Source organism: Hyperolius riggenbachi, chromosome 5, assembly GCF_040937935.1.
Source record: "Hyperolius riggenbachi isolate aHypRig1 chromosome 5, aHypRig1.pri, whole genome shotgun sequence".
NCBI classification, from domain to species: Eukaryota; Metazoa; Chordata; class Amphibia; order Anura; family Hyperoliidae; genus Hyperolius; species Hyperolius riggenbachi.
The window spans coordinates 257,493,844-257,509,331 of record NC_090650.1 but is presented as its reverse complement, the minus strand read 5'-3'; the positions used below and the strand labels follow the sequence as shown (position 1 = coordinate 257,509,331).

At 42.8% G+C, this 15,488-nt stretch overlaps 1 protein-coding gene across 5 annotated transcripts in view; it reads right to left on the bottom strand.

Moving 5' to 3' along the window:
• Nucleotides 1-427: 427 nt before the first annotated feature.
• Nucleotides 428-15,488, bottom strand: part of PRP4K (pre-mRNA processing factor kinase PRP4K) — a 116,903-nt gene continuing 101,842 nt past the window's right edge. For all 5 annotated transcript variants that reach the window (XM_068236829.1, XM_068236828.1, XM_068236830.1 and 2 more), the window contains one exon: nt 428-527. The gene's annotated coding sequence lies outside the window, so the exon portion shown is untranslated. The remainder of the gene's footprint in view (nt 528-15,488) is intronic.

Sequence of the window (15,488 nt, the reverse complement as noted above, 5' to 3'; positions counted from 1 at the left end):
CTGGTCATATTTGGCCCATAGTGCCAATTAGCCCCATCTAATATGTTTAAAGTTTGCTTTTCAAAATATTCCTAACTGCAACATTTTGCTCCTGTTGCAAATTCCTATCTGAATACAGTATTATTAGGTTTCCCTTTATATTTAAGACATAATTGTGGGTGGTTTACAAAAGGAGATGTGCAGTGAAGAGCAGGGGATGATGAAACAGTGAATTAGGTGTACAGCCAGGAATTGGGATTATAAAAAAAAAAAGTGTTTTGCTTATGATTATGTTACAAAACAATCCGAATAAAATGTTCACTGCTCTCCACTGAGTTTCTACTTTAGTAACTCTCCAAATGATATAAACATGTTACAACAAAAGTACCGATAACCTCAAAGAAAAATTTAGGTAAGTGGTTTAAAGAACAACAGGACACAAAAAAAATACATAAGAAACATTTATTGAGGAGTCAAACTTTCTGCGACACGATTCAAAAGCTTTATCATCCAGCAAACACCAAAGTATCCAAACTGCTATTGATCATCTACACAGGGAAACAAAAGCAGTGTAAGTAACTTTATTTCACAAACTAAAATGTCATCATACACATTACTGAACTGAGCTTTATAGGCCTGAAGTTGTTGCGTACTTTGAATTCAATGTATAATAATAATGACGATATGATAATCCACAGTATAGGATTTATACCAGAGTTTTACACAGAACCCCAACATAGAAAACCTTTTACTTTTCTATAGCAACCTGACCAGCAGCAAGTGTTTGTTTCTGATTTCTGAAACATTCAGAATACAAGATCCACAGTCCAAACATTCCTTATATGGAATTACCAGTGAATAATGATTAGACCTTTATGGAAAAATATTCAAGCTACAGTTCTGTAAACAGAATTTTCTGCTAATGCTATTGATTTCAGCATCTAGGAAATCACAGAAATGATCTTGTTCTCTTTATACAGCACTTCACTTTAGGTCCACAAAATAGACATGCTGGCTACAGATTTGCACTGCATGTCCCCCCCCCCCTCTCCCCAACAAGGCAGTTGTAGTGCATGGAAGTTTCATTGCAGCACTAAAACATAGCTCTTGTTTAAATAGAACTTTTGACATAACAGTTTGTAAGGCGTACCAGCTATTAGCAAAAAAGGTTCTGTACAGTGTTAGCAAAAACAAATTATGTAGGTAGAAAAGACAGTTACTTACAAAGGTATTAATTTTACAAAACTTTATTTTTTCTACCTACATAAGTGGTAGCTAAAAAAGAAAAAATGATTGGGGTGGAATATAAAGCATTGTTCAAGATTGTACTAGTCTTGTTATCTGACACTGTGGAATCTCTTAGGTCCCGTTCACTCTACAGAAAAAATGCAAAATAAGGCGGTGAACGGATATCCTATGCTATTAATAGGATGTGTTCACGAATGCAACATGCAAGTACTGGACTGCAAGTGCAAAGCCCAAACCTGCTGCATGTTTTCTGCAACCGTGCCGCAAACTGGATGCAATAGCAGCCTATGGGAACAGCAAACAAAACACTGACTCAGGGCCCGTTTCCACTAGAGCGAATCTGCATGTGTTTTCTGCATGCAGATTCACATAGACAATACAAGTGGATGGGACTGTTTCCACTTGTCAGGATTTCTTAGCGTTTTTCTGTGCAGAAAAAATCTGCACGGCAGAGCCATCAGAATACATCACATATAATGTAATTAATAGAAAAAATGCATGCGTTTTTGTGTAAAAACAATGTAAAAAGTACACCAGCATTGACGTGGTTAAAAACGCTTGGCCACAAAACGCATGCAAAATCGCATAGAAAAATGCATCCGCATGCGAAATTGCACACGGGTTTTCCACACTGGAATCGCAACGCACAAGTGGAAACGGGCCCTCACCCATCCGGTGGATTTGGTTCCCGCTGCAGCTGATACCGCTGTTCGACTGAAGCAAATTGAAGCCCAGCAAAAGCATGAGGCTCCCCACTGGTTTGCAAAAAAAAAAGAATCTTACTTCAGAGAACATTCTCTTGTTACTGGTGGATCAATGAGAATCCTCCCTTATGCCAGGTAGGACTCCTTTTGATTTTTTACAATACAGCAGTTAGCCCCCTGCTTCTGCCAGGCTCAGATCGGTTTCGGGACGAGCAGTGAACAGTACAGAAAATAAGTGACCAGATGGCAATGTGAACGAGGCAAAATGTATGTATGTGAATGTCCTGAGTGAATGGGCTTGCCACTCTCTTTCTGCATCTGGGCTGCAGTGTGAACCTGGCTGTAGGCAGCATTCAAACTTATCCATGCAAACTTGCATCCAAATTTCTGTGCATCAGATTCTGCATTTTGCCCCTTGATTACTCTGCAATTTTACATTTTAAAAAAAAAGCATGCAAAATCAATTATGCATGATGCATGTGAATTCAAGTAATTGTAGACTGGGCCTTATGCTGGGCATAGACGGGTCGATCCGGCGGCCGATTAGCCGCTGGATCGACCCCAGCCGCGTCCCCGCTCGTCCGCGCGGATCGATTCCCGCTCGTCCCCACCGGCGGTCCTTATCAGCCACTCGATTCCCTGCCATTGTCCGCCGGCGGGAATCGAGCGGGCGCGGGTCGAGCAGCTTGATCGGGCCAGCTGAATATCAGCTGGCCGGATCAGCTGGTCGATACACAGTACACAAACGTACCGTGTATCCCCAGCATTAAAGAGACAATGGCGTTGATTCATTAAAGAGAATCTGAAGCGAGTATAAAACTCGCTTCTTCTCTTATATTCAGCAGGGGCATGTGTTCTCTTCCGCATTGAGGCAGTGCTAACCGCTGCAGCCCTGCCTCACGCGCGTCTGTCAGCGCGTATCTCCGCCTCTCCCCCGCCCCTCTCAGTCTTCCTTCACTGAGAGGGGCGGGGGAGAGGCGGTGATGCACCGCTGATAGACGCGCTGTGAGGCAGGGCTGCAGCCGTTAGTCGTAGATTTTGCTGCTCCTAGAGGCAGGGCTAAGTTGGTCGTAGATTTTGCAGGGGGAAATTGGGGGGTAAGGGACCCCCGTTGTGCGGCGGGATAGCGGCAGTTTAGCAGGGGCACAGATGTCCCTGCTGAATATAAGAGAAGAAGCGAGTTTTTTACTCGCTTCAGTGTCTCTTTAAAGCGTGATAACTGCTATCACAGCAGTTATCACAGCAGTTATCACAGCAGTTATCACAGCAGTTATCACAGCAGTTATCACAGCAGTTATCACAGCAGTTATCACAGCAGTTATCACGCGATTTGCCTCGCGCGTAAAATATTACTCCGTTTGGTTAAACAAAGGTTTGCGCACCCACGAAGTAATCTTTTACATGCGCAAAGCGCCGCGCGTGGCAGATAGCAGTTATCACGCTTTAGTGAATCCACCGTGGCCCAGTCAAGCATTACACAGTCAGCTTATAGCAGATTTCTGATAAATTTGGGCATATTTTACAAGATTGCTTATGAAATCCTGGCACACCTCAGTAAACAAAGCCTGCTTAGAATTGTGTGTCATTCACTATCTTTAAGGGCAAGTTCACAGAGCTCAGTTGTGTTGCAGAATAATTGTCCATGTCACCTCACTGCCCATATAATTTTATGGGCCTGTTCACAGAACTGTGTTGTAACTGATTGCGGTATTCTAACTTGCTGCATGCAGGCTTTGCATTGTAGTCTATATGTCCAGTCTCCATTGCAGTTCACACTCAATAATGCATGTTATGTAACTGACCACTGTTAACCTCCTTGCCGGTTCAATTCCTCCGGCAAGGAGGCAGGGCAGGAGTTTTTTTTTTTTTTTAAATCATGTAGCGAGCCTAGGGCTCGCTACATGATAGCCGCTGAGCGGCGGCATCCCCCCCCACCTACTCCGATCGCCTTCGGCGATCAGAGTAAGCAGGAAATCCCGTTCAGAACGGGATTTCCTGCAGGGCTTCCCCGGTCGCCATGGCGACGGGGCGGGATGACGGGGACGTCATAGGGAATCCCGATCCGCCCCTCAACGCTGCCTGGCACTGATTGGCCAGGCAGCGCAGGGGTCTGGGGCGGGGGGGGGGGGGGGAGCGACTAGGCGCGGCGGATTGAGGCGGATCGGCGGCGATCAGAAGTTACAAGCAGCTAGCAAAGTGCTAGCTGCTTGTAACAAAAAAAAAATTATGCAAATCGGCCCAGCGGGGCCTGAGAAATCCTCCTGCGCAGGTTACCCCGAACTGAGTTTGGGATAACCGGCAAGGAGGTTAATTTAGCCTCAAAGCTCAGATGAACCTAAAATTGATCAAGGCAAACTTTAACAGTTATCAGGCTGATAACTGAATAAAAACAGTGTACAGGCACAAACTGCTGGACCAAATACGCAGTTTTCAGCTTACTGATTTAGAAAGAAGAAAACTTTTACAAAGTTTGAAACAGCAACAGTACTTTTAGTGAATGCTTTCACGCTTTTCAAGCTTTAATAGTGGAGTAATATACCATACTTTTACTACCTTTAAACACAAGAACACTTTACCTGCATGCTTATTCCTGAATAACGGCCCTTGTAATCAAAGAAGCCACAGCCAGCATTACTCTTGACCTTACCATTTTTAAAAGTCAGTTGCCACCCCTCACTGTGCCTCTGTTTCTAAGGTCACTTTAGGAAAAGTTGTTTTTACAATTGTAAATTGTGATAAAAAATAACCACCAATGAGGACCATAAAGTCCAAAACACCTGTATGCATGTTGGACTGGTGTGGATCTGTAAAATGGATAAGCTACAGGCTCACTATACACCAGGGATGTGAAGAATCATGTGGAAGCTACAATTGCTCACTTAAAGCTGAATTATTTCAAAAATCTTTTGTTTTCTTATACAATCAAAAGCAACCGTAAAACTTCCATTGCAGGTAGATCTGCTTTAATGGAAAAACGTTTGACTGTAATGATTACAGTCAAACATTTTTCCATTAACCACTTGAGGACCTAGGGCTTTCTACCCCTTAAGGACCGGCCACTTTTTTTCCCATTCAGACCACTGCAGCTTTCACGGTTTATTGCTCGCTCATACAACCTACCACCTAAATGAATTTTGGCTCCTTTTCTTGTCACTAATAAAGCTTTCTTTTGGTGCTATTTGATTGCTCCTGCAATTTTCACTTTTTATTATATTCATCAAAAAAGACATGAATTTTGGCAAAAAAATGATTTTTTTAACTTTCTGTGCTGACATTTTTCAAATAAAGTAAAATTTCTGTATACATGCAGCGCGAAAAATGTGGACAAACATGTTTTTGATAAAAAAAAAAAAAACCCATTCAGTGTATATTTATTGGTTTGGGTAAAAGTTATAGCGTTTACAAACTATGGTGCAAAAAGTGAATTTTCCCATTTTCAAGCATCTATGACTTTTCTGACCCCCTGTCATGTTTCATGAGGGGTTAGAATTCCAGGATAGTATAAATACCCCCCAAATGACCCCATTTTGGAAAGAAGACATCCCAAAGTATTCACTGAGAGGCATAGTGAGTTCATAGAAGATATTATTTTTTGTCACAAGTAAGCGGAAAATGACACTTTGTGAAAAAAAAAAAAAGTTTCCATTTCTTCTAACTTGCGACAAAAAAAAAATGAAATCTGCCACGGACTCACCATGCCCCTCTCTGAATACCTTGAAGGGTCTACTTTCCAAAATGGGGTCATTTGTGGGGTGTGTTTACTGTCCTGACATTTTGGGGGGTGCTAAATTGTAAGCACCCCTGTAAAGCCTAAAGGTGCTCATTGGACTTTGGACCCCTTAGCGCAGTTAGGCTGCAAAAAAGTGCCACACATGTGGTATTGCCATACTCAGGAGAAGTAGTATAATGTGCTTTGGGGTGTATTTTTACACATACCCATGCTGGGTGGGAGAAATATCTCTGTAAATGACAATTTGTTAATTTTTTTTACACACAATTGTCCATTTACAGAGATCTTTCTCCCACTCAGCATGGGTATGTGTAAAAATACACCCCAAAACACATTATACTACTTCTCCTGAGTACGGCGATACCACATGTGTGGCACTTTTTTGCACCCTAACTGCGCTAAAGGGCCCAAAGTCCAATGAGTACCTTTAGGATTTCACAGGTCATTTTGAGAAATTTCGTTTCAAGACTACTCCTCACGGTTTAGGGCCCCTAAAATGCCAGGGCAGTATAGGAACCCCACAAATGACCCCATTTTAGAAAGAAGACACCCCAAGGTATTCCGTTAGGAGTATGGTGAGTTCATAGAAGATTTTATTTTTTGTCACAAGTTAGCGGAAAATGACACTTTGTGAAAAAACACAATTAAAATCAATTTCCGCTAACTTGTGACAAAAAATAAAAACTTCTATGAACTCGCCATACTACTAACGGAATACCTTGGGGTGTCTTCTTTCTAAAATGGGGTCATTTGTGGGGTTCCTATACTGCCCTGGCATTTTAGGGGCCCTAAACCGTGAGGAGTAGTCTTGAAACGAAATTTCTCAAAATGACCTGTGAAATCCTAAAGGTACTCATTGGACTTTGGGCCCTTTAGCGCAGTTAGGGTGCAAAAAAGTGCCACACATGTGGTATCACCGTACTTGGGAGAAGTAGTACAATGTGTTTTGGGGTGTATTTTTACACATACCCATGCTGGGTGGGAGAAACACCTCTGTAAATGACAATCTTTTGATTTTTTTTACACACAATTGTCCATTTACAGCGGTATTTCTCCCACCCAGCATGGGTATGTGTAAAAATACACCCCAAAACACATTGTACTACTTCTCCCCAATTACGGCGATACCACGTGTGGCACTTTTTTGCACCCTAACTGCGCTAAAGGGCCCAAAGTCCAATGAGTACCTTTAGGATTTCACATGTCATTTTTGTTTCAAGACTACTCCTCACGGTTTAGGGCCCCTAAAATGCCAGGGCAGTATAGGAACCCCACAAATGACCCCATTTTAGAAAGAAGACACCCCAAGGTATTCCGTTAGGAGTATGGTGAGTTCATAGAAGTTTTTATTTTTTTGTCACAAGTTAGCGGAAATTGATTTTAATTGTTTTTTTTCACAAAGTGTCATTTTCCGCTAACTTGTGACAAAAAATAAAATCTTCTATGAACTCACCATACTCCTAACGGAATACGTTTGGGTGTCTTCTTTCTAGAATGGGGTCATTTGTGGGGTTCCTATACTGCCCTGGCATTTTAGGGGCCCTAAACCGTGAGGAGTAGTCTTGAAACAAAAATGACCTGTGAAATCCTAAAGGTACTCATTGGACTTTGGGCCCCTTAGCGCAGTTAGGCTGCAAAAAAGTGCCAATCATGTGGTATCACCGTACTCGGGAGATGTAGTATAATGTGTTTTGGGGTGTATTTTTACACATACCCATGCTGGGTGGGAGAAATACCTCTGTAAATGACAATTGTTTGATTTTTTTTTACACACAATTGTCCATTTACAGAGAGATTTCTCCCACCCAGCATGGGTATGTGTAAAAATACACCCCAAAACACATTATACTACTTCTCCTGAGTACGGCGATACCACATGTGTGACACTTTTTTGCAGCCTAGGTGCGCTAAGGGGCCCAACGTCCTAATCACAGGTCATTTTGAGGCATTTGTTTTCTAGACTACTCCTCACGGTTTAGGGCCCCTAAAATGCCAGGGCAGTATAGGAACCCCACAAGTGACCCCATTTTAGAAAGAAGACACCCCAAGGTATTCCGTTAGGTGTATGGCGAGTTCATAGAAGATTTTATTTTTTGTCACAAGTTAGTGAAAAATTACACTTTGTGAAAAAAAAACAAAAATCAATTTCCGCTAACTTTTGACAAAAAATAAAATCTTCTATGAACTCGTAATACACCTAACAGAATACATTGGGGTGTCTTTTTTCTAAAATGGGGTCCGTTTCTGGGCTTCCTATACCGCCCTGGCATTTTACGGGCCCAAAACCGTGAGTAGTCTGGAAACCAAATGTCTCAAAATGACTGTTCAGGGGTATAAGCATCTGCAAATTTTGATGACAGGTGGTCTATGAGGGGGCGAATTTTGTGGAACCGGTCATATGCAGGGTGGCCTTTTAGATGACAGGTTGTATTGGGCCTGATCTGATGGATAGGAGTGCTAGGGGGGTGACAGGAGGTGATTGATGGGTGTCTCAGGGGGTGGTTAGAGGGGAAAATAGATGCAATCAATGCACTGGGGAGGTGATCGGAAGGGGGTCTGAGGGGGATCTGAGGGTTTGGCCGAGTGATCAGGAGCCCACACGGGGCAAATTAGGGCCTGATCTGATGGGTAGGTGTGCTAGGGGGTGACAGGAGGTGATTGATGGGTGTCTCAAGGTGTGATTAGAGGGGGGAATAGATGCAAGCAATGCACTGGCGAGGTGATCAGGGCTGGGGCCTGAGGGCATTCTGAGGGTGTGGGCGGGTGATTGAGTGCCCTAGGGGCAGATAGGGGTCTAATCTGATAGGTAGCAGTGACAGAGGGTGATTGATGGGTAATTAGTGGGTGTTTAGGGTAGAGAACAGATATAAACACTGCCCTTGGGAGGTGATCTGACGTCGGATCTGCGGGCGAACTATTGGTGTGGGTGGGTGATCAGATTGCCCGCAAGGGGCAGGTTAGGGGCTGATTGATGAGTGGCAGTGACAGGGGGTGATTGATGGGTGGCAGTGCCAGGGGGTGATTGATGGGTGGCAGTGACAGGGGGTGATTGATGGGTGATTGACAGGTGATCAGTGGGTTATTACAGGAAAGAACAGATGTAACTAATGCACTGGCGAATTGATAAGGGGGGGTCTGAGGGCAATCTGAGCGTGTAGGCGGGTGATTGGGTGCCCGCAAGGGGCAGATTAGGATCTGATCTGATGGGTAACAGTGACAGGTGGTGATAGGGGGTGATTGATGGGTAATTAGTGGGTGTTTAGGGTAGAGAACAGATATAAACACTGCCCTTGGGTGGTGATCTGATGTCGGATCTGCGGGCGATCTATTGGTGCGGGTGGGTGATCAGATTGCCCGCAAGGGGCAGGTTAGGGGCTGATTGATGGGTGGCAGTGACAGGGGGTGATTGATGGGTGATTGACAGGTGATCAGTGGGTTATTACAGGGAAGAACAGATGTAAATATTGCACTGGCGAATTGATAAGGGGGGGTCTGAGGGAAATCTGAGCGTGTAGGCGGGTGATTGGGTGCCCGCAAGGGGCAGATTAGGGTCTGATCTGATGGGTAACAGTGACAGGTGGTGATAGGGGGTGATTGATGGGTGATTGATGGGTAATTAGTGGGTGTTTAGAGGAGAGAATAGATGTAAACACTGCGTTTGGGTGGTGATCTGATGTCGGATCTGCGGGCGATCTATTGGTGTGGGTGGGTGATCAGATTGCCCGCAAGGGGCAGGTTAGGGGCTGATTGATGGGTGGCAGTGACAGGGGGTGATTGATGGGTGATTGACAGGTGATCAGGGGGGATAGATGCATACAGTACACGGGGGGGGGGGGGGGGTCTGGGGAGAATCTGAGGGGTGGGGGGGGTGATCAGGAGGGGGCAGTGGGCAGGGAGGGAGATAAAAAAAAATAGCGTTGACAGATAGTGACAGGGAGTGATTGATGGGTGATTAGGGGGTGATTGGGTGCAAACAGGGGTCCAAGGGGTGGGCAGGGGGGGGGTCTGAGGGGTGCTGTGGGCGATCTGGGGCAGGGGGGGGAGAAATCAGTGTACTTGGGTGCAGACTAGGGTGGCTGCAGCCTGCCCTGGTGGTCCCTCGGACACTGGGACCACCAGGGCAGGAGGCAGCCTGTATAATACACTTTGTAAACATTACAAAGTGTATTATACACTTTGTATGCGGCGATAGCCGGCGGGATGTTGCGGCGGGCGAGCGGTGACAGGCGCCGGCGGAGGATCGCGTCACGGATGACGCGATCGCTCCGCTCTTGCCCTTAGAAGGACCGCCGCCTCTGTGGGTGAGCCGGTCCTTCAGGGCTCCACTTCCCGGCCGCCTCTGTGCGTTAGGCGGTCGGGAAGTGGTTAAAGCAGACCTACACTCTTGCATAGTAGACAAAGAAAGCACAGAAATTCACGGTGTGTGCGTGTATGGACTGGTGCACACCTAGAGCGCTTCTGAGCGCTTTGCAAAGCATTTGGCAAATTTATTTGAATGGGATGGATCACACCAGAACGATGTTATTTTTTCCCAAATGCAAACGCAGCATTTTTTGAGGAGATTTGGACTCAATGTTAAATATAGGAAAGTGAAAAATCACTCTAAAAAGCGCTAGAACAGAACGACTAGGCATAACTAGAAAACTGCTAGGCACATGCCTAGAATCGCTAGAAAAATTACTTCTAAAAACGCTAAGTGTTTGTGATTACGCTAGCGCTTTTAGGTGTGCGCCAACCCTTACAGAGAACAAATTATATACAAAAAAAAGGAGCGCTGGATATATTTAATAGTCAATTCAATTTATTGATTTATAAAAAATGATAATATATATTCACACAAGTAAATCACTCACTCATCACACGAGCTAGCTGATGCCCTTTTGTTAAAAATCCAAAAAATATCTTTTTCAAAAAATAGTAAACAGTATATGTAGTATGTAAAAAATAGATAAAGAATTATAAAAATATAAGAATCAGATGCATAAAATTATACATGTAAAAAAATGCATTGTATTAATGCTAATCTACAAGGGCATAATATCAAGGACCCAGCTGCTCCCTGGTCCATCAGGTAGCTCCCCATCCATACTATCTCATACAGGTCATTACCACACCTAATAATACTTTAAAAATCCAAAGATCTCCATTTCTTCATTTAATCCTTTAGGGTCCAGGGTAGCTAGATTAAAAATCAATTTACTTTCAGTTCTTGACATTTTTGCAATAAAATCCCCTCCCCTCAAATCCTGTAATACAATTTCCACCCCAAAAAATACCACTTCTCGCTTGAAACTTATGATATTTCTTGAAGTGTTTAAATAGGGGATGTTCTTCCCACCCCTTTTTAATATTGTTAAGATGTCCCCTACTCTCTTAAATTATTCTCTTTTGGTACGCCCAATATACTTTTTTCCACATGGGCAAACTATACAGTATATTACACCTTTGGTGCTACAGGTTATCAATTGATTAATTTTATGATTAATTAATCACAATGATAGTAATAAAAGATTCACCAGTGAGGAGTCACCAGGAGGTGAATTTTTTGGATTTAACTATATATGTGGTGGGAAAACAACTAAAAACCTGTACGTACACAAAGCCAACAGACGTCAATGGGTACATTTTAGCCACCAGCTGCCATCTACTACCGTGGTTGAATAATGTTCCAAAAGGACAGTTTATACGTTTAAAAAGAAATTGTACAGATGAGCTGGAGTATAAAGAAAAAGGATATAATGATGAAATAATAGATCTAGCGAAAAGGGAAGTGGAGGTAATGGCCTGAAAAAAATCTTTTGACTAAAAAAATTAGGGATGAGACAACTGACCACTCACTAAAGGTCAATTTCGAATATTCTGCACAGAGCAATACTGTGAAAAGGATCATTCATAAACATTGGAATATATTAAGGGATGATAAAGTCTTAAATGAAATACTGCAATCTTACCCCTCCTTTATCCATAGAAAACCAGGCAATATAGGCCTGAGAGTAGCAATGGCAGCTGGTGGTTCTTTGGGAGTGAATAATAAAAAAATGGAGGTTTTGTGAGATGTGGGCGGTGCAACAACTGTAGAAACACCAAAGGATATAAGAAGATTTCTACAGTAGATGGGACATATGGGAATCATAAAATTAATCAATTGATAACCTGTAGCACCAAAGGTGTAATATACTGTATAGTTTGCCCATGTGGAAAAAAAAGTATATTGGGTGTACCAAAAGAGATTTAAGAGAGTAGGGAAACATCTTAATAATATTAAAAAGGGGTGGGAAGAACATCAAGAAATATCATGTGTCAAACAAGAGAAGTGGTATATTTTGGGGTGGAAATTGTATTACAGGATTTGAGGGGAGGGGATTTTATTGCAAAAATGTCAAGAACTGAAAGTAAATGGATTTTTAATCTAGATACCCTGGCCCGTAAAGGATGAAATTAAGAAATGGAGATCTTTGGATTTTTAAAGTAATATGTGTGGTAATGACCTATGAGAGATAGTATGAATGGGAAGCTACCTGATGGATCAGGGAGCAGCTGGGTCCTTGATATTATGCCCTTGTGGATTACCATTAATACAATGCGTTTTTGTACATATATAATGTTATGCATCTGATTTTTATATTTTTAGAATTCTTTTTCTATATTTTACACATCTTGATGTTGATCCTTATATCACTTCCCTTCTGGAAATTGTCAGCAATTGCTTACCTACACAAAACAATAGATAAATGCTATATGGATGGACTTTCCCTAAAAATGATCTGTGGTCACTAAGTATCAGAGGAAGGTGGAGACTATGGAGTATATAAGTATGGTGACCAAGTAGAACCAGTCCATTGATCTTGATGAAGACAACCGTTACATGTCGATCGTGGTCTAGGTGGGGCGCCCCAAAGATCAAGAGTACAGTACAGAGCGAACTTTGGACGTTATTATAATCCCTGATGGTAATACAGCACACCGTACGAAGGAGAGCGCACTTCTGGTTTAACTGGAACGCAGGGAAGAGCAGCTCTGAACTGTGAGACGCACAGAGGAAGGGACGTCTCGGACTGGTCCTGGAGTCAGCAGGGAACTGAGAGTGCAAGCGTGTTGGCGTGTACGAGGATACTGAGACACAGCAACGCGCACACACACGGATAAGGAGACTCCAGTGAGAGTGGAGTGAAGCGACCACATAGAAACCGTGAGTTATAATAAGTGCGACATACAGAAATAGTAATGGAGCAAGTGGAGTGAGTGTGATGAGCGAGTGTGAGCGATTTACTTGTGTGAATATATATATTATTTTTTATAAATCAATAAATTGAATTGACAAATATATCCAGCGCTCCTTTTTTGTATATAATTTAACCAAGGGGATAGGGTATCCCCACCTCTCTTTAAAGGTAGCAGCAGGAAGAAACTTTTTTTGAATACATATACAAAGTGCATGTTTCATATGAGATATCTTTTTATATATGCATTGCAGCGCCACTCATTTTTTATATTCCTTACAGAGAACAGCATGTTTAATTCTTCCTAATCTGCAAGTAATCAGCAAGTATAAATCTGGGTTGTCAGCTATGTCTGAACTGTGCCATTTTGTGCAAATATGGAAACACAGGAGGTTAACAATTTCTATGCACCCTGGAAACCAGGATGTAAACACTGCAGGATCTCTGTAGGAGTTTTATAAGCAACATGTTTTTTTTTAACGCTATTATGCTGTTGCTTATCTTTGAGAGCAGAGAGGAAGTTTTGAGTTTAGGTCCGCTTTAAAAGATTGCAGTTTACACAATTAAAATCCTATAATTAGAATGACCCTGTAAGACAGACACTCTGTACCTATGTGGAATTAAAGGCTGCATACTAAGTGCTGTCACAAACTGGACTCGATAAAGCACTGGTAAATCCCCTATTGCTTTAAAGGATACCTGAAGTGAAAGGTGACATGATGAGATAGACGTGTATGTACAGTGCCTAACACACACAACTATTCTGTGTTCCTTTTTTTCTTTTCTCTGCCTGAAAGAGTTAAATATCAGATATGTAAGTGGCTGACTCAGTCCTGACTCAGACAGGAAGTGACTACAGTGTGAGCCTCACTGATAAGAAATTCCCCTTTTTATCTCTTTCTTGCTCTCAGAAGCCATTTTCTGCTAGGAAAGTGTTTTATAGTTGGAATTTCTTATCAGTGAGGGTCACACTGTAGTCACTTCCTGTCTTAGTCAGGACTGAGTCTGCCACTTACATACCTGATACTTAACGCTTTCAGACAGAGGAAGAAAAAAAGGAACACAGCATAGTTATTTATGTTGGGCACTGTACACACACCTGTCTATCTCATCTTGTCACTTCGGGTATCCTTTAAAGGGATACTGTAGAGGGGGTCAGGAGAAAATGAGTTGAACTTACCCGTGGCTTCTAACGGTCCCCCGCAGACATCCTGTGCCCACGCAGCCACTCACCGATGTTCCGGCCCCACCTCCAGTTCACTTCTAGAATTTCAGACTTTAAAGTCTGAAAACCACTGCGCCTGCGTTGCCATGTCCTCAATCCCGCTGATGTCACCAGGAGCATACTGCGCAGACACAGACCATACTGGGCCTACGCAGTATGCTCCTGGTGACATCAGCGGGATCGAGGACACGGCAACGCAGGCGCAGTGGTTTTCAGACTTTAAAGTCTGAAATTCTAGAAGTGAACTGGAGGCGGGGCCGGAACATCGGTGAGTGGCTGTGTGGGCACAGGATGTCTGTGGGGGACCATTAGAAGCCCCAGGTAAGTTCAACTCATTTTTCCCCGACCCCCTACAGTATCCCTTTAAGAGAATGCAACTATGTACAAAAGTACAAACTCCCTCCAGCCACCTTTGACAGCTGCCTTTTTTCAGGCAATGACAATTATCAGGGAACTTGAAGAGGCTTAGCAATGTTAGGAAGGGGTAAGGTTGGGCTTCCAGGACAGGAAGTCCAGTCAAACACTGGCATTCAGTAGGACTCAGAAAAGCACTGTTAGAAGAAGCAGCCTGAATAAATCCTATGTTCAAGCAAGCCTATAGAGGTTTCCTTCATGCTTTCAGTCAATCTAATCAAAAGAAAACATGTAGAATGAAAGCACTCTAAAAGTGTCCAGCCTTCATACTGCCATATTAGAAGTTTGAGGTGTCGTTCGGGGTCAAAAAGACAACCCTTTAACCACTAGTAATGGTATATGTTGCTTGTTCATGTTTTACTATATGCATGTAATAAATATTTTTAATATTTTATAAAATGATGCTCTATAGTTTAGTTAAAAATAAAGACAAATAAAGTGATTTACAACTGGAGGAGTAATGGGAGAGGGGAAGATTACAGGGTGGAGGGTGTTGGGAAAATCCCACAAATACAAAGCAGAAGCATTTGGGACATGAGAAGACTACAGAATATTTTATGTCTAACCTGGAAGCGATGTGGCATACTGAGCTCCTGCCTACTACAGAAAAGGAGATGCTGGTGAGGTAGATTCCATGCAATATGGAATTTTTCCCAAGGTTCATTCAAAATTTCCCTAAGTTGGAACAAGCGCGATTCAGCCCCTTAATATTGGGGACATTATTCAAGAGAGAGGATACTCGTCAGTACATCTGTAATTGTTTACAGAAAATCTTATCAAGCCATTGCATCAATTAGTCACATATTGAACATGGTGATAACATCACATGTAGGCAACAGGAGTAATATACAGGGAGTGCAGAATTATTAGGCAAATGAGTATTTTGACCACATCATCCTCTTTATGCATGTTGTCTTACTCCAAGCAGTATAGGCTCGAAAGCCTACTACCAATTGAGCATATTAGGT